This window comes from Gorilla gorilla, chromosome 1 (genome assembly GCF_029281585.2).
Source record: "Gorilla gorilla gorilla isolate KB3781 chromosome 1, NHGRI_mGorGor1-v2.1_pri, whole genome shotgun sequence".
Lineage (NCBI taxonomy): Eukaryota > Metazoa > Chordata > Mammalia > Primates > Hominidae > Gorilla > Gorilla gorilla.
Window position 1 is genome coordinate 120344766 of NC_073224.2, and position 20078 is coordinate 120364843.

General features: G+C 40.2%; 1 long non-coding RNA gene across 3 annotated transcripts in view; it reads right to left on the reverse strand.

Moving 5' to 3' along the window:
• Window positions 1-20078, reverse strand: part of LOC134756785 (uncharacterized) — a 44020-nt gene that overhangs the window by 11786 nt on the left and 12156 nt on the right. For 2 of the 3 annotated variants that reach the window (XR_010129954.1, XR_010129951.1), the window contains exons 2-3: window positions 14250-14327; window positions 5298-5389 (exon numbers count right to left, since the gene is read on the reverse strand). This is a non-coding gene — a long non-coding RNA (uncharacterized lncRNA). The remainder of the gene's footprint in view (window positions 1-5297; window positions 5390-14249; window positions 14328-20078) is intronic. The other variant, XR_010129953.1, reaches the window with a different exon arrangement.

Consider the following 20078-nt stretch of genomic DNA (forward strand, 5'->3'; position numbering starts at 1 on the left):
TAACACCCCTCGTCCACATGAACCTACTTCACACCAAAGCAAAGAAAGGGAGGGCCTCTCTTCCTTTGTGACCCGATGATAATAATCCCCTATAGCAGCTGAAGAGTTGATGGAGACTCTGAGAATAGTTTCATCTCAGGCCGTTTGGCTTTCAAAGCTCCTTCCACCAACCTGCAGAGAAGGGTCTCCTGGGCTCCTCTGTTTTTATCTCCTCCTATTTGCTATTGTTTTCCCTTGCTCAGCATTGCACAGAATATAGGTTAGCAATGAAGAAACTGTGGTGCAAAGCTTAAGCCTCTGGGCTCTAGAGACAAACCTCTAGTGTTCAAACCTTGCCTGTGCCACTTACAAATAGATTGATCTCTCTGAGCTTCAGTTTCCTCATCTGTAAAAACGCAGATGATATTATTACTTTCTACCTGTAGGACTAAGTGAGGTACTATTTGTAGGGGTCCAGGATAATGTCTAGTACATAGTGCACCATAATAAGTGCTTGCTAAATCAACGAACTTGCTCCAAGGAAAGGAGACTCCTCCACAAAAGAAAGACAGGCTGGTGGAAACAGAGCTTTCTTTGAAAAGAAATGAACTGTGCTTCTTGCTATAGTGATTTGTTTTCTTCGCAGGAAATTTCCATTTCATAATTAATCTCTACTACGCCACTGAATATTCTAAAGTAAGAGGGTATTTCAAATAATAGGTAATGTGCTTTTGGAAAAAAGAAACATTAAAAACAGAAATGTACTGTTTAAATATAGTTTAATTTACTGGCAATTTTGGGCATGGAAATCAGCAAAAATTAAAAAAGAATGAAAGAGTTCGAGGTAGTTGTGCCAAAAGACCTGGGCTGAATTCCAGCTCTGCAGCCTTTTAACTATTTTACTTCTGGCAAGGCCCTTACCCTGCCCCCCCAGCTTCAGTATCTGCAAAAATCACTTGTACCTGTCTCCCAAGGAGGTCCTGAGGATGAAGTAAGATAATGTGGCACAGTGGAGGCTACAGGCTATGCACTTAATGACTCAACAAGTGTTAGAATTTACATTTGAAAACAGTTTCCAGCAAGCTCATACACAGAGTCCTTCAGAGTTTGGCTGAGGACCCAACAACCTCTTAAGGCACACTTCTTCTACCAAGCTGGGTCATCTGGTTTCCCACAACTGGCTGAGATGATGGGCAGTTCAAGAACACTGCAAGGAAAAACACACTGACTAGCAAGTGATAAAGGGGACAGGACTAAAAGAGACAATAATTACGTAAAGAAAGAAAAGGTAGAACATTTTGTAAAAATAAGACAAAACAGGCTGGGCGCAGTGGCTCATGCCTGTAATCCCAGCACTTTGGGAGGCTGAGGCAGGCAGATCACCTGAGGTCAGTAGTTCGAGACCAGCCTCAACATGGAGAAACCCCGTCTCTATTAAAAATACAAAATTAGCCAGGCGTGGTGGTGCATGCCTGTAATCCCAGCTACTCGGGAGGCTGAGGCAGAAGAATTGCTTGAACCTGGGAGGTGGAGGTTGCGGTGAGTCGAGATCACGCCATTGCACTCCAGCCTGGGCAACAAGAGTGAAACTCCATCTCAAAAAAAAAAAAAAAATCCAAAGTTTAATAGTTTGGGGTCTTTTAGTGTAGACCAAGCTCTCCTCTGAAGGACTACTACATCACAGCCCAGTGCAATGATTGGCATTCACATGATCCCAAGCCTGTTGGGCACCAAGAGATCATTCAGACTCAAGTCTGAAAGATCCTGGTAGGTGGAATGTGCTTGCACCCCAGAAGAAAGGGACTTGGAGGAGGAAAGCACCAGATTATCTCAGGTTATTTGGAAATGAACTTCAGGAAGACTAGGAGAGAAAGAGAGGCTGCTTGAGGTCCCAGCTTCTTAGAAGATCTTCAGAGATTTGAAGGGCCTGGAAGGATAACCTTATACTGACTATACAGAGGAAGAAACATTTGGAACCTAGTTCAGGTGTGCTTCTAGCTACTGGAGGACAAATTGAAACTGTTTCCCTTTGAAGAGGAAAAGAAGGTAAGTAATAGAAAGGGCTAGGTAGAAACATTTTTATTAATAATGTTTAGATTTTATTTGTTGAACAGATGCACTGTGGTGCACTGAAGGTACTAAACTCAGCTCAACTCCTGAACAGATCAGAACACCTTCTTGCAGGGACATGCAGTACAGAAGGTAGGCAGCCATTCAGCATGGGGGATTCAGAGCTTGCCTGTGGAAGCCAAGTGACTGGGTTCAAACTCAACTCTGACTCTTCCTGTTTGCATGACCCCCAGCTTAATCTAACTTAATCTCTTCTGTCTAAAAGAAACACCTTATAGCATTGTTGTGAGCATAATTGTGTTAATACGCGTGAGGCACTTAGAAGACTTCCTGGCAAACTGCAGTATTTCCACCAATGTTAGCTATTGTCAAATACATTCCTCACATCTGTTTTATCTTCTTGTGCTTCTAGTAATAGACGATTGGGTTGCCTCAAGTCCGCTCACTACAAACAATGCTGTGATGAATATTTTCATGCATTTGTTTAATATGCATTTTATACAGGCTGGGCACAGTAGCTCACACCTGTAATCCCAGCACTTTGGGAGGCTGAGGAGGGTGGATTACTTGAGGTCAGGAGTTTGAGACCAGCCTGGCCAACATGGTGAAACCCTGCCTCTACTAAAAAGACAAAAATTATCTGGGTATGGTGGTGGGTGCCTGTAATCCCAGCTACTTGGGAGGCTGAGGCAGAAGAATTGCTTGAACCTGGGAGGCAGAGGTTGCAGTGAGCTGAGATGGCGCCATTGCACTCCAGCCTGAGCAACAGAGTGAGACTCTGTCTCAACAAAAAAAAAGCATTTTATTCAGTGCTTAATATTTGCTGGGCAATGTTTCTTTCAGTCCTGTGCAAGAGTTTACCAAAGGCTTATGCCCAGGAATGGGTTACTTACTCACCATAGGCTGGCTATCTGCTCACAAATTTACATGTGTGCTAGCAGATCTTGTTTCCCCAAATGTTTAACAACACTCAGTGTTATCAGACATAAAATTTTTGCCAATCTAGGCTGGGCATGGTAGCTCATGCCTATAATCCTAGCACTTTGGAAGGCTGAGGAAGACTTGATTTCAGGAGTTTGAGACCAGCCTCACCAACATTGAGAAACACCATCTCTACTAAAAATACAAAAATTAGCTGGGCGTGGTGGTGTAGAAGACTGAGGCACAAGAATCGCTTGAGCCCAGGAGGTGGAGATTGCAGGGAGCCAAGATTGCACCACCGTACTCCAGCCTGGGTGACAGAGCAAGACTCTGTCTCAAAAAAAAAAAAAAAAAAAGAAATTGCAAATCTGATTCGTGAAAAGTGGTATCTTAATTCTCAAGTCTATTGAAAGATTGAGTATGTCTCCATATCATTAGTTATTCCAATATCCTCATCTAGGAATTGCCAATATGTCTATTTTATTGCCTATATGTTATTTTTCTATGGAATTTCCTGACTTCGTTTTGTTGATTTAAAGTTGTTTTGTATATATCTTAGATATGTAGCACTTGCTAGTGTTAGATATTGGGATATTGGGAGTATCTTCTCCCAATTTACCACCTTTTAATTTTATTTTAATTAATTAATTTATTTTCTGTTTGTGACTTTGGAGATGCCACAAGACCCTTTTTGTTTTGTTTTGTTTTTTGGTAGAGATAGAGTCTTGCCATATTGCCCAGGCTCATCTCAAACTCCTGGCCTCAAGCAATCCTCCCACCTTGGCCTCCCAAAGCACTGGGTACAGGCATGAGCCACCATGTCCAGCCCACTTTATCACTTTTTATTACCAATGTTCAGATTTTCTTTATTGAACAGAAATCCCGTGGTGCACTGAAGGTACGAAACTCAGCTAAACACCTGACCAGATTGACTTAACTGTCCTTAATGATAAAAAGAAGCATACCTATTTTTGGACATAAATGTTATTTATCTCAGTCTCCACTGCTCTTCTACATACAATGTCTAGCATTCTTTCAAAAATCATAAGACAGAAAAATCAAGGGGAAGACATAAAACAATCAAAGATCTGATTCAGATATGACTCAGCCGTTTAAACTATCAGGCAGGAACTTTAAATAACTATGAGTAGCATGCTAAAAGATCTGCTTGGAAGGAGAGCAAGAGGCATTGAGGGATTTCAGCAGAGAGATGGAAACCATAATTAAGAGTCAAAAATTGGCCGGACACAGTGGCTCACACCTGTAATCCCAGCACTGTGGGAGGCTGAGGTGGGTGGGTCACCTGAGGTCAGGAGTTCAAGACCAGCCTGGCCAACATGGTGAAAACCCATCTCTACTAAAAATACAAAAAATTAGCCCGGAGTGGTGGCACACGCCTGTAATCCCAGCTACTCAGGAGGCTGAGGCAGGAGAGTCGCTTGAACCTGGGAGGCAGAGGTTGTAGTGAGCTGAGATTGCGTTGTTGCACTCCAGCCTGGGCAACAAGAATGAGGCTCCATCTCAAAAAAAAAACAAAAAAAAACAAACAAAAAAAACAAAGTTACACACTCTTATTTTCATTCTTCTGGTTATTTTCCTAAATCCTTAAGACCTTTGCTTATGTTTGTTTTTTTCTGTCTTGATTGATTTTTGTTGTTGTTGCCTGTTTGGTTTGATAGTTTGGGCAATTCATCACTCTCTTTCCCTTTTTGGCATCTCTGGGGCTGAGATTGAGGAGAAGAAATAAAGTTTACCACCTCATCAGATATAGGAAAACTTGCCTCCCATGTCTCACCTGTAATCTTCGGGTAAGGAATGCTTTGAAGAAAACAGTCTTCAGTGAAAACCTCACGAAATTACCACAAGGCTTAATTAAATGGAGAATCTACATGGTTTTAGGAAAAGGATTATTTGGGTTTTTGTTCAAGTAGAATACTTCATTCTCTGTTAGTGCTAGAAAGTGAAATATTGCCTAAATTTATAATAATATTATCAGGCAGCAGATTAGGGAAAAAAAACAAGAAAAGTTTATCTTCTAATGATTGTTATTTGTCCTACAATTAGACATATTTTTTCTTAGTAGTATCAAAGTCGTATATTACTTATTATGTCAACAGCCACATATCCTAAAACATCCAGGTTCAGATCAGATATTTTTGTGTTTACTGAGCTTTGGTTCCACTGCAATTTTTATACAACACATATATCCCTTTGCTCATTCACTCATGGTTTTGATATCCTAGATTAGTTATCTTTATATTCTAGCTGTAAGATAGGAATTACTTAAAGAAGAGTTGCAAAAAGTAACTGAGAACAGTGGCTCATACCTGTGATCCCAGCACTTTGGGAGGCAGAGGCAGGAGGATCGCTTAAGCCAGGAGTTGGAGACCAGTCTGGGCAACATAGGGATACCTCGTCTCTACAAAAAATTTAAAAATTAGCTGGGGATGGTGGCAAGTGCCGGTAGTTCCAGCTTCTAGGGAGGATGAGGCAGGAGGATTGCTTGAGCCCAGGAGTCGAGGCTGCAATGAGCCATGATGGAGCCAGTGCACTGTATTCTGGGTGATAGAGTGAGACCCTGTCTCAAAAAAAAAGTGGCAGAAAGGAAACTGAGGATTTTGCACATTAGCCCATGGGTTTTTTAAGGACTTATACAAATACTTGAGATCTGAAAAAAAAAGTCTCTAAAACAACAAAAGAAAATTATGTATTTGATATGCTGTGGGGTAGGGTAGTGGGACTCCAAAGAAAATGTGCTTAGAACCTATGCAAGTCTCCTGGGGAAATGATCTCCTATCTACTTTGTTCTTAGTCTACAACTTGAGCTAATCGGGAGTATTGGCTGATACAGCACAGTGGAGAATGGCAGAGAATAAGAATGCTTAATGCTGAAAGCTACAGTGGAGAACATCTATCCACGTTTTCAAACTGTGCCTCAGATGTAAAAGGAAGACAGAGGCAGTAGATCGCTGGTCCAACCTCTATCACTTCCTGTCATTACTGGTATCAGAGCCGCTCTACTTGGATCTATTCGAAGTATTGGGATTCTCTGTAGTTTTGTTTGAAAAATGAGTTCACAGCTTAATGTTAGAAAACTACTGATCTATTCTAACTTCATCATTTTAGTAAAGAGTGCTCTGAGGTTCAAATAATTTAAATAAATAAATTACCCAAGGTCTCCCAACTAGCTAGTAAAGCCAGATTTCCAGAATCCCATCCCAGTTCAAGACTATTTCTTCATGCAGAGATTGAGCTGTCCCGATCTCATGTTGACAGGTGTTGTTCCTATCTTGGGAGGCATTTGGGTTTTGCTAGAGCAGTTGAAGTATAGTTTCATCACCTGTTCCCATGTGCTGTTTTTCGGGCCAAGGCCACATTCTGGAACTTGGAGGATATATTTTTGAAGGGCTCAGAGGGCATCTGTGAAGCCAACTAGGGGAATAAAAATCATTTTATCTCATTTTTAGTACATGGATTACCCTCCAACTTCCACCCCTTAACAGAAAGGGGTGTTCTCTTCTCTTAAGGGGTGGAACTTCCTGTTTCAACTTCCTGTTTCCCAATGAGGAAAATAAAAACAGCTAAAAAGAAACCTAATAAGCAAAAAATACAACAAAACCAGAAAGTATATAAAGGAGTAAAAGAGTTTATGATGGCAGAAGAATAACTAATGACCAAATCTAGTTTTATTAATCAACCATAAAGGCTATAACTGTACTGTCTGATATGGTAGCCACTATCCACTTGGGGCTACTGCACCCATGAAAGATGGCTGGTCCAAATCGAGAGGTAATAGAAGTATAAAATACACACCAGAATTATGACTTAATATGAAAAAATAAAATAATATAAACTCTCTCAATAATTATTCTTTTTTGTTTGTTTTTTGAGACGGAGTCTTGCTCTTGTTGCCCAGGCTCAAGTGCAATGACACCATCTCGGCGCTGTGCAACCTCCGCCTCCTGGGTTCAAGTGATTCTCCTGCCTCAGCCTCTTGAATAGCTGGGATTACAGGCACCTGCCACCACGCCCGGCTAATTTTTTGTATTTTTAGTAGAGATGGGGTTTCACCATGTTGGCCAGGCTGGTCTCAAACTCCTGACCTCAGGTGATCCACCCACCTCAGCCTCAAAGTGCTAGCATTATAGGCGTGAGCCACTGCACCCAGCCTCAATAGTTATTCATTTTATTGATTCATGTTGAAATGACAGTATTTTGAACATATTGAATTAAATAAGCCATATTACTAAAATTAATTTCACTTGCTTTTTGCTTTTACTAGAAAAAATTTCAATTATATGCTTAAATATAATGTTCACATTGTATTTTTATTGGACAGCACTGGTCTGAGAGTAACTAATACATGTCCATAACAACTAAGCTGAGAAGGCCAGGGCTCATTACAGAAATAGCTTCCTACCTGCATGGCCACAGACTAAGGTCTTTTTCAAAGAGCAGCTCCAGACTCTGCACTCAGGCTTTCAATGAAGGCCAGACACTTATGTATCTTCAGGGAGTGGTCATTACAGTTCTTTCCTTAAGTGTAACTTGACTTTTACCTGGGGTTATGTACCTTGGCTGGTTTTCAGGGTTATTAAATAACAGCTTAATGAACAAACACCATTCAAATTGATTTTCAAGTTCCAGTTCTGTGGAGTGGAAGCAGAAAAACACAACAGTCCCTGCAGTGAATTTCTACTGCCTCCAGATAAATAGGACTAGATCTGATAAGACCCCAAACAAATTAAAGGGTGTTGCTCAGAACTTTGCCAAATAGAAATCTCTGGAAGTTTTATGTTCTGACATCTCTAAAACAGATCTTTAATCAGGTAAAGACTTATTTACTTTTAGTTTCACTGGAGCCCCCTTTTGAAAGAGATGCTGATACGGTTTGTTCTGTGTCCCCGCTCAAATCTCATGTTGAATTGTGATCTCTACATGTTGAAGGTGGGGCCTAGTGGGAGGTGACTGGATCATGGGGGTGGTTTTTAACAGTTCAGTACCATACCCCTAGTGCTGTCTCAGGATAGAATTCTCATGAGATCTGGTGGCATTTAAAAGTGTGTGGCCCCTCTCCATTTGCTCTTTCTCTCTCTCCTGCTCCACCATGGGAAAATGTGCCTCATTCCCCTCTGCCTTCCACCACAATTGTTCATTTCCTGAGGCCTCCTAGTTATATTTCCTGTTAAGTCTGCAGAACTGTGAGTCAATTAAACCTGTTTTCTTTATAAATTATCCAGTCTCAGGTAGTTCTTTACAGGTGCCTGAGAGGAAACAAAGTTGAAGTTGTTTTGTTGGCTTACAGTATACTTTCTCTCCCTTCTAAAAACCAAGTTTTGGGTCTAGGAGAAATATGAGGCATTAAACCTAGAGTTGAAGTTTGATTAGCATGGAAAATTGCTAGAGCTCTGAAGGAAAAAAAAAATAAAGAAGTTGTTAGAATTCTAAAAAACAAACAAACAAACAAAGCCAGTACCCCAAACAAACAAAGCACATGTTGGTTTGAGGAGGCAGTGAGTTAGAAATTCACATTTGAAATAGACCTGCAGTAGGCTCAGTAATGGGCCTTGAAGCTATACATATCCTAATCCCTGGAACCTATGAGTACACAGCCACAAAAGGGGCCTTGCAGATGTGTTAAATTAAGGATCCTGATAGAAGATGAGCATGGCTTATCCAGGTGGGCCCTAAATGTAACTGTGTAATCAAAGGAAGCAGAAAGAGATTTGACCACACAAGTGGAGAAGGCACACACAGAGAAGGTAATGGGACTGCAGAAGCAGCGAGTGGAGTGAAGTAACATAAGCCAAGAAATGCTGGCAGCCCCAGAAACTGGAAGAGGCCGGGAAGAATTCTCCCCTGGAGCTTCCAGGAGGAACCAGCCCTGCAGACCCCTTGATTTTTGCCCTGTAAGACCAATTTCGAACTTCTGACTTCTAGAGCTGTAGGAAGAGTAAATTTCTGTTGTTTTTAGCCACAACATTTGTGTGACTTGTTACATATAGCAGCAATAGGAAATGAATACAGGACCCCAATGACTTGCTTGGCAAAATTAATCTATAGGCTGAATATTTTTTTCCTTCACATTAATTCATATAGGCTTAAAGCATAGAAGAAAGAAATCTCTAAGACAAAGTTCTTGGGAGAACACATCAGAGTAAATGTTTGAATCTGCATTTGCTCCCTTACTTTTCCTTATCTTTTATCCCATTCTCTAAACTTCCCATTCCTTTCTTTCCTCTTTCCTTCCCTTTCCCAACACCCTCCACCTTCAGCTAAGTAACCTTTCAGATGCAACTTTAGATTTACTTTTATGTCTGGCTTGCCAAACCTCCATAATGTTAACAAAAACATTCCAGTTTCCCTTCAAGATACGTATGGTGTGACAGTCAATAAATTTATCAGCTCTGCTTTATTGTAAATATTCATTTATTCAATATATAGTTAGTATTTACCAACTATGTCCTAGGTCCTGTGCTAGATTCTGGGCAAACAACAGTGAACAAAGTAGATGTTGTCCCTGCCTTTATTTACAAATAAATTCATGAAATTACCAACTGTGGTTAAATGCTCTGACAGGCACAAAGAGAGTGCAACAACAGGGAACAACAGAGCTGGCCTCTCTTGGGTGGTGGCATTTGTGTTGTAAAGATGCTCACCTTGTAAAGAGCAAGATGGGGGTGGAGAGAGCATCCCACACAGAGGGACCGGTAGGGAAAGAACTTACCAGTCAAGGAACTGAAATAAATCCCATCTGGGCAGAGCACAGGAGAGGGGAAGAGCAGTGGGACAAGAGGAAGTGAGAGAGGCAGGCAGGGGACAGATGACATAGGGATTTAAGGTACATCTCTGTTCCCTTCTTTCCTAGTGAACAAACTGAAATCTCAGGAACTAGGAAGCCTCTAGCAAGAAATATGCTAATAATTGAATTTTGCCAGTAGAGATGCACTCCTTAAAGTTTGCAAAGTTTATCTGGATATCCTCTACCCTCTAAGAAGTACTTTAAACCACTATCATTTAACATTTTGGTGAGAATTAATTTTCTGGACTCCTTTTATTCATTCAACATTTATTGCACGCCCAATTTGTGCCAGACAACCCTGTTTGGGGTGCTGTATGTGTTCTGGGTGTTGAGGATTGGCACGCCCCATCTCTCCTCTCATGGAGCCCAGGTATGGTAAAGTGCTATGAGGTAAAATGACAGGGAGCCAATGAGAGTGTGTCACAGGTTCTGGCCTGACCTGAGCAAAGGAAGAAGGCTTCAAGCCTGAAGTAGCACTTAAGCAGGGAAGTGAATGATGCCAGGTTGATTAACAGGTTGGTGTGGGTATAGAGGGAGAGGGAAGAGGGGTATTCCAGGAAGAAAGGGTCCTATAGGTTCGGCATACCAGAGAAGCTTCAAGAAGTCCAGTGCACTACCCCTGGAGTGGGGAGAGTGAAGGAGAGAATGGAGGAAAGGGAATCAGAGAGGTAACTGCAGTGCAGTGCAGGGTTTTGGAGGTGCTGGTAAATGCATTTGGACTCTAGGAACAGAAAAAGTGTTAACAGGTTATAAGCAAAGGAGTGATAGGATCAAGTTCGCGTTAAAAAAAAAAAAAAAATCATAGGCCGGGCGCGGTGGCTCATGCCTGTAATCCCAGCACTTTGGGAGGCCGAAGCGGGCGGATCATGCGGTCAGCAGATCGAGACCATCCTGGCTAACACGGTGAAACTCCATCTCTACTAAAAATACAAAAAATTAGCCAGGTGTGGTGGCATGTGCCTGTAGTCCCAGCTACTTGGGAGGCTGAAACAGGAGAATTGCTCGAACCTGGGAGGTGGAGGTTGCAGTGAGCCGAGGCCATGCCACTGCACTCCAGACTGGGTGACAGTGAGTCTCCATCTCAAAAAAAAAAAAAAAAATCATTACATGTTGGTGTGGAGAAGGGGACTGGAGGTAAAGAAGAGTGAACTCGAGAGAACATTCAGGAGATGATTACTGGCATCTAGGCAGGAGATGATGGTGGCTTAGAAGAGAATGATGGCAGTGGAGATTCCTCATTGCAGAACCTACTTGATCTTTGCATCTATGCTTATTCACAATTCAGGTTAAATATAAAGTCTTTAACAATGGTATTTGGTATTGTTCATATATTGGGTGTGATTTTTATTCCTTTTCAAGAAGCAGTATTTTATTTTTTATATAAGTGAAGCTAATTTCAACTTCAAGCCCCCGTTCTTCTGGAAGCTGAACATTTGATTTTAGTCAATTTGAGGTCTCTCCATTCCTTCCTCAGTATTACAGCTTAATTTGAAGAGGGAGGTCTGTTTGGTTCTTGTACAAGGTGGGTGGGGGTGGATACTCTGGTCTCCTTGCTCATGCATCTACTCTGGAATCCACTGACACACCCTTGGTCCCATGGAGCCTATGGCTTACCCAGACTTCTGCTGTACCCTTTTTGTCCCATCTTGATACTTTCTCAGGCCCACTGATCCCTACACCATGTCTAAACTATTCTCAAACTGCTTAGAAAATGTCCTACTTCTTCTAAAACAACCTGGCTGTGGATAACATCTGAGGCTGTCTCAGCCCTGCTACATCAACATGCCAAGTATACCTCTTCTTCTCTAGAACCCGGCTGGTATGCAGGACCAATAGTCTCTTACTGGATCTTGGGAACAGATTCAAGAGATATTTAGAAGGAAAAATGATTATCTTTGATGATTCATATATATCAGAGATGAAGTTTCAGGAATGAGTCCCCCCCCGCCCCACATTTTATTTGTATGGGGAACAGGATGATGCCTTTTAATGAGACAGGAACCTTGGAAGAGGAGCAGATGTAGTGCATGGGCTGGAATCATGAGGTCACTTTTGAACATAGTATGTGTGAGATATCCAAAAAGAGAGACTGAGGAAGCAGTTGGGATTGAGGGCAGGGATCTGAAGCTTAGATGAGAGGTCTGGGGTTGAGAATACACAGGGTTGTTTTTTTTTTTTTTTTTTTTTTCAGTGTAAAATAGGGGGTAATGGAAGCCATGGGACAGACATCGTGGGATTCCCTGGAGAAAGGGAGTATAGAACAAAATGAGAAAAGGGATTGAGGAAATAGCTCTGAGTAATGTTTAAGGATTGGCTAGGAGATGGAAAACCTGCAAAATAATCATGGAGGTAAGAGGAAAACAAGGAGAATGTCATGAAACAAAAGCTACAGAAGTGAGTGCTTCCAGAGCATAGGAGTGGTTAACAATGTTAAATGCCACCGCCAAGAGGTCAAGTAAGATGAAGACTGAAAAGTATCCTTTGGATTTAGAAGTTATTGGTTATCTCAGAAAAAGCAGTTCCAAGGTATGAAAGAGGCAAAAGCCAAGTTAAACAGCCTACTTTGAGCATGTGGGGCATTCACAGAAACTTCAGAAATCATGCCTTTCTAAGAGAAGTAAACTGGCCCTGTAGTAAAGGTTACTCTAAATTCACTCCAACAAAGCTTAAGAACAAGTTTCAAAAGACTCAAGCTAATGCACAAGTAAATTAGCTGCCTGCTAGAACAAAGTCTACCACCCCTTAAGAAAACAAATTCCAATGCTCAATAGAAAATTTTCAGTATCTTATAAGAAACTTACAGTATCCAATAAAAAATTACTATATATGAGAAGTAGGAAATTGAGACCTATAACCAGGAGAAAAATGAGTCAATAGAAACAAACCCAGAAATGAAGAGATGATAGAACAGCAGATTAGGGGACAAGGACTTAAAGTTAGTTATTGTAAATATGTTCATGCATTTAAAGGAAAATGAATATAATGAGCAGCGGAAGATATTAAAAAAATACTACAAGCAATCATATCAAAGTTCTTTTTTCATAAGACTCCCCCCCAACCAATGCGATAACCAGCCCCATAGCTTCTTATCTGTAAAGTATTTTGTCTCATGTAAGTTTGTACTTTTGGTTCTCTGTATGCAAGTATTTTAAAATTTTCTTGGGGAACATATCATACATATTCCTAAAGAAAGAATATATATTCTCTTGAAAGGTGCCAGAGAAGTAGGGAGGTGGGTATGATTGTGATAGAACCCTAGATTCCCCCCTGCCCTAAACAGCCATTGTTTGTAGGAAGTTTGAGACTTCCTGGTCTCCCACAGAGCAGCTGGCTAGGGCTCAAATGATACACCTTGGTGTTTCAGGTCCATCTGTCTGATTGGCCCATCTGACCCTGAGGTGTAATAATCCTGAGTCTCACTGAAGCAGGTTCTCATAACTCTTTTTTTCCTCTTTTAAACCCTTCTTTGGGAGCTTTAAGGGCACATTTTAAGGTATCCTTAAACTTAAAGGAGAAATATTAATGAAAAGGAAAACATTAAAGTTCAAGAACTCATATGAAATATTTGTGAAAATCTTTATCACAGATAAGTTGGGCTTAAGTCAAATCAAACAATTTAAGATTAAAGGAGAAGGGCTGAGCCTTCTCTCCTTGCTGTGTATCCCCATCAAGGAGGTATAAGTTTTACCTAAAGATATTCATCCCATTAACATTGATCTTAAAGATGAATTTGCAAATTTGAATTCTCTCATATTATCAGCTTTTCTAAATATGTTCATATGGTAGAGAACTCATGAGGCTCACATTACTTAAGTCCATGGATCACTTTGTAAACACTACTAAGCTTAAACTTTAGAATTATAAATTATTGGACACATTTTTACTTAGAATCATTAACTGGAAATTCATTTATTTCTGCCCTGTTCCATGCCAGTAAGGGAATTAGAGATCATGTTTTTAGCTACTCCCTGGATGAAGGAAAATAGAAACGTGTGTCTCAGTTGAGTGCACCAAGCTGTCATGCTCATATTTGGTGCCAGCTGGTCACCTGTTGGCAGTGCCAGTAGAGAGCCATGGGACTAAATTCATGCTGCCTTCTACATCCAACATCAGTAGACCATCTCTGTCAGAATGTCTATTCCCCGTGCAAACCACTTCATTAAATAGAAAACCTCTCTGTTTAAGTGATGTCTAGTTATCAGCTTGCATTTTAATATCTAAGAAATTAAAAACTATGTTAACTTTGAGGCAATATTTTTCCATTCTATGTTATTTTAAGAGACACCCATCTTCTTGCAACAGAGCACAATTTTGTCTCACAAACACACAGCTAAAATGGTCAGTGACAAAAATAAGAATACAAAAATGAAACAACTCACTTCAAATATCTTTATTAGTTATTACTTCTATTAGTGCATTTTATGCCATAGATATTTTGTTCCTAAAATCTCATCTTCTTTATTTTTCCTTCACCTACCTTAGTTCTTTATTTTATCCTCAATGGGCATGTCTCCACCATGGAAGATGAGGAACTAGAAAACTGGTCACCAGGACACTGTAAAAAGCAAATGACACATCATTAGGAACACAATCATTTAACAGATCAGGCTGAGAATATATCATTAACAACCCAGACAGAAGACCATCATCTTCCATCATCATTTGAAATTAAAAAGTACCTCCAAAGGAATTGTTTACTGCTTTGCCTGCAAAAAGTGCTACAAACAGTAAACCAAAGAGACAAAACAGTCTTTAGTGGATTGTTAGAGCACTTAAGGAGGTGTAAATTGTAATTAGCCATATGCTAGACTTTCACAGCCCAATAAGAAATATGCCTGATGGTACAGAATCTCCCTGGCCCAGTTTTTCAGGTCAAAAGCAGAATGGCTGTTGAGTAAGGAATAAGCCACAAAGGAGAGCTACAAAACTATTCCATCCTCTGGCTTCCAACACAGCAGGTCAGAACTCTTTCTGCACATGTTTGTGATGGCAGTTATGTTGCTGAGTTACTCTGGATGCCCAACCAGAGTTTCTGCATTGGAAGATGGGAGGGAAGGCCCTGTTCAGCTCAAGTGGCAACCCTAAAATCATTGTGGGTCAGAGGACACATTAACTCTGTTCACAAAGGAATCAGAGTGCAAATGTGTTACAAAGATAATGTTGTTCTATATTAATATTGACAAAGTGGTTCAGAGCTGGGGACCTATATATCTGAGAGTGGTCTCAGGTACTGGCAGAACAAAACAAACTTTTGAGAACTTGGTTTCATGTACTTCTCTGTTGACTGTTTGACTTTCAGTATGTCTCTTAACCATCTTTAGCATACTTTTTAACTTCCCATAGCCTTAATTTTTTTTTAAATTTTTATCACATACGGGTTGGACTTGATTTTTTAAAAAGCGGCATTCAAAATATGTTTGTGTATGAGTGCACATTTTCCTGTACCCTCATATTTCTGAGAAATCCTATAACTTTCATTAGCTTTGCAAAAGGTTCAGGGACTAAAAAAAGGTGAAGGAATAATCTTGGCTCTGGCAGATTAACTGTAGGAGTAGAAAAGGAAACAGAATATTCAAAGTCTTGTGCTGGAACAAATAACTTTCAGGATTTGATTTGCTCTGTTTGACTGAGAATAAGATGCTTCTTATGCAAATGAAGACTGATAAAGGATGAGTTTATATTGTTTAAAATGCAATATGATCTTTTGGCTCAAATAGCTGTATGCCAGTAATTAGGGATTAATTTGGTTCTGAAAATCATGCAAATTCTCTTTGTGAATTTGTGCATTAATGTAACTTTCTATCAAGTGATTTTCACTAGAGGGAGATAAGATTTGGCTACATTCTTAAGGCAAATAAACACAGGGACAAGAGCCATGAGAATGAAGAAGACTTAATGGATATCATCCTCCTTTATAATCTATTTGGTTCACATTGCTATGGATTTTTTTTTGTTTATTACTTCATTATTTTGTTCATTATTTTATTATTTTGTTTATTATTATTTATTATTTTTGCTTTGTGGCTCAGGCTGGAGTGCAGTGGTGTGGTCAGGGCTCACTGCAATGTTGACCTCCCTGGCTCAAGAGATCCTCCCACCTCAGCCTCCCAAGTAGCTGGGATTACAGGTGCATGCCACCGTTCCAGCTAATTTTTAAAAATATTTTGTACAGATGAGGTCTCATTATGTTGCCCAGGCTAGTCTTGAATGCCTGGACTCAAATAATCCTTCCATCTTGGCCTCCCAAAGTGTTGAGATTACAGGCGTGAGTCATAAGGCCTGGACATCACATTGCTTATGTTTTTATTTCATGATCACATAATAGAGCAAGGGTGCAATTTCCACAATCTACAACTTCATTCTCTTTCTCCTTGCCATCACCCCACCCATCCCATCTGGAACTGCTGCCAAGAAGGAAAAGTCTTCACTGGAATGCAAGCTCCACAAGCTAGAATTTTTGTCTGGTTTAAACATTGTATTATCTCTAGAACAGTGCTCAGTACAAAGCAGGTCCTCAGCAACCATGTGTTGAATGCATTCTAATACTGATGATTTTCAGAATGGTTTAGGATTTGTGACCTCTCCTTTCTGAGCCTGAGTAGATTAAGTGTATCAAACTTGATTCCCTGGAATCTACTTTGGTTTCCTATTTTCTAAAAGCAATGGAGAGGGAGAGAGATCATTATGGCAGACCAGACGGGAGGCAGAACTAGATGATTCAGATGGACAGAGCAGTGTGCGGAGGCTTGCATTGTGAATTTTAGCTCCAGATTGACTGCAAGAACAAGCCAGGAATCCCAAGAGGACCCACAGACCCTCTGAAGGAATCTGACTGCTCCTGTAGGACCCAGGAGACACCCCAAATACTCAGCCACAGCAAGACCCCCTCAAGGAGAGTCTGAACTCAGACAGGCCTAGCCCTGACCCCACCTGATGGTCCTCCCCTACCCACCCTGGTAGCTGAAGACAAAAGGCATATAATCTTGGGAGATCTAGGGCCCCAACCACCATCGGTTCCTGTCCGTACTACCATAGCTGATGCTCTCTGGAAAGCACCATCTCCTGGCAGGAGGCCAACCAGCACAAATATAGAGCATTAAACCAGCAAAGCTAAGAACCCTCACGGAGTCCATTGCACTCCCCTGCCACCTCCACTGGAACAGGCGCTGGTATCCACGGCTGAGAGACGCAGAGACAGTTTACATCACAGGACTCTGTGCAGACAACCCCCAGTACCAGCCCGGAGCCAGGTAGACTCGCTGAGTGGCTAGACCCAGAAGAGAGACAACTATCACTGCAGTTTGGCTCACAGGAAGCTACATCCACAGGAAAAAAGGGAGAGTACTACATCAAGGGAACATATTGTGGGACAAAAGAATCTGAACAACAGCCTTCAGCCCTAGACCTTCCCTCTGACAGGCCCTACCCAAATGAGAAGGAACCAGAAAACCACCTCTGGTTACAAGGCTCTTTAACACCCCCCAAAAATCATACTAGTTCACCAGCAATGAATCGAAACCAAGAAGAAATCCTTGATTTACCTGAAAAAGAATTCAGGAGGTTAGTTATTAAGCTAATTAGGGAGGCACCAGGGAAAGACAAAGCCCAATGCAAGGAAATCCAAAAAATGATACAAGAAGTGAAGAGAAAAATATTCAAGGAAAGAAATAGCTTAAAGAAAAAACAATAAAAAATTCAGGAAACATTGGAGACACTTATAGAAATGCAAAATGCTCTGGAAAGTCTCAGCAATAGAATTAACAAGTAGAAGAAGGAAATTCAGAACTCGAAGACAAGGTCTTCGAATTAACCTAATCCAACAAAGAGAAATAAAAAAGACTAAGAAAATATGAACGAAGCTTCCAAGAAGTCTGGGATTATGTTAAATAACCAAACCTAAGAATAATTGGTGTTCCTGAGGAAGAAGAGAATTCTAGAAGCTTGGAAAACATTTTGGGGGAATAATCGAGGAAAACTTCCCTCACCTTGCTAGAGACCTAGACATCCAAATACAAGAAGCACAAAGAACACCTGGGAAATTCGTCACAAACAGCTCATTGCCTATGCACATTGTCATCAGGTTATCTAAAGTTAAGACAAAGAAAAGAATCTTAAGAGCGGTGAAAGAGAAGCACCAGGTAACTTACAAAGGAAAATCTATCAGATTAACAGCAGATTTATCAGCAGAAACCCTATAAGCTAGAAGGGACTGGGGTCCTATCTTCAGCCTCCTCAAACAAAACAATTATCAGCCAAGAATTTTGTATCCAGCGAAACTAAGCATCATATATGAAGGAAAGATAGTCTTTCTCAGACAAACAATTGGTGAGAGACGTCGATATAACAAGCCACCACTACAAGAACTGCTAAAAGAAGCTCTAAATCTTGAAACAAATCCTGGAAACACATCAAAACAGAAACTCTTTAAAGCATAAATCACACAGGACCTATAAAACAAAAAAAAACAAGTTAAAAGGCAAAAACATAAAACAAAAAATCCAAGGTACACAGGCCAAAAAATAGCACAATGAATGCAACAGTACCTCACATCTCAATACTAACATTGAATGTAAATGGCCTAAATGCTCCACGTAAAAGATACAGAACCTCAGAATGGATAAGAACTCACCAGCCAACTACCTGCTGCCTTCAGGAGACTAACCTAACACATAAGGACTCATATTAGCTTAAAGTAAAGAGCAGGGGGAAAGGCATTTCATGCAAACAGACACCAAATGTGAGCAGGGTAGCTATTCTTATATCTGACAAAACAAACTTTAAAGCAACAGCAGTTAAAAGAGACAAAGAGGGACATTATATAACAGTAAAAGGCCTTGTGCAAGAGGAAAATATCACAATCCTAAACATATATGTGCCTATCACTGGAGCTCCCAAATTTATAAAACAATTACTAATAGACCTAAGAAATGAGATAGACAGCAACAAAATAATAGTGGGGGACTTCAATATTCCAGTAACAGCACTTGACAGGTCATCAAGAAAGACAGTCAACAAAGAAACAATGGATTTAAACGATACCTTGGAACAAATGGACTTAATAGATATATATAGAACATTTCATCCAACAACCACAGAATACACATTTTATTCAATAACTCATGGAATTTTCTCCAAGATAGACCATATGATAGGCCATAAGAGTCTCAATACATTTAAGAAAATTGAAATTATATCAAACACTCTCTCAGACCACAGTGGAATAAAACTGGAAATCAACTCCAAAAGGAACCTTCAAAACCATACAAATACATGGAAATTAAATAACCTGTTTCTGAATGAGCATTGGGTCAAAAACAAAATCAAGATGGAAATTAAAAAATTATTCAAACTGAATGACAGTAATGACACAACCTATCAAAACCTCTGGGATACAGCAAAGGTGGTGCTAAGAGGAAAGATCATAACACCAAATGCCTATATCAAAAAGACTGAAAGAGCACTAACTGACATTCTAAGGTCACACCTCAAGGAACTAAAGAAACAAGAACAAACCATATCCAAACCCAGCAGAAGAAAACAAAAATAACCAAGATCAGAGCAGAACTAAATGAAACTGAAACACACAAAAAAATACAAAAGGTAAATGAAACAAAAAGCTGGTTCTTTGAAAAGATAAATAAAATTAATAGACCATTAGCAAGATTAACCAAGAAAAGAAGAAAGAAAATCCAAACAACCTCATTAAGAAATGATACAGGAGATATTATAACTGATACCACTGAAATACAAAAGATCATTCAAGGCTACTATGAACACCTTTACGTACATAAACTAAAAAACCTAGAAGAGATGGATAAATTCCTGGAAAAATACAACCCTCCTAGCTTAAATCAGGAAAAATTAGATACTCTGAACAGACCAATAACAAGCAGTGAGACTGATATGGTAATTAAAAAATTACTGTTCGTTACTACCCTGACCAACATGGTGAAACCCCATCTCTACTAAAAATACAAATTTAGCTGGGTGTGGTGGTGCATGCCTGTAATCCCAGCTACTTGGGAGGCTGAGGCAGGAGAATCGCTTGAACCCAGGAGATGGAGGTTGCAGTGAGCTGAGTTCGCACCATTGCACTCTAGCCTGGGCAACAAGAGCGAAACTCCGTCTCAAAAAAAAAAAAAAAAAAAAAAATTACCAACAAAAAGTGCCTGGGACCAGATGGATTCACAGCAGAATTCTACCAGACATTCAAGGAAGAATCGGTACCAATCCTTTTGACACTATTCCACAAGATAGAGAAAGAAGGAACCCTCTCTAATTCATTCTATGAAGCTAGCATTACCGT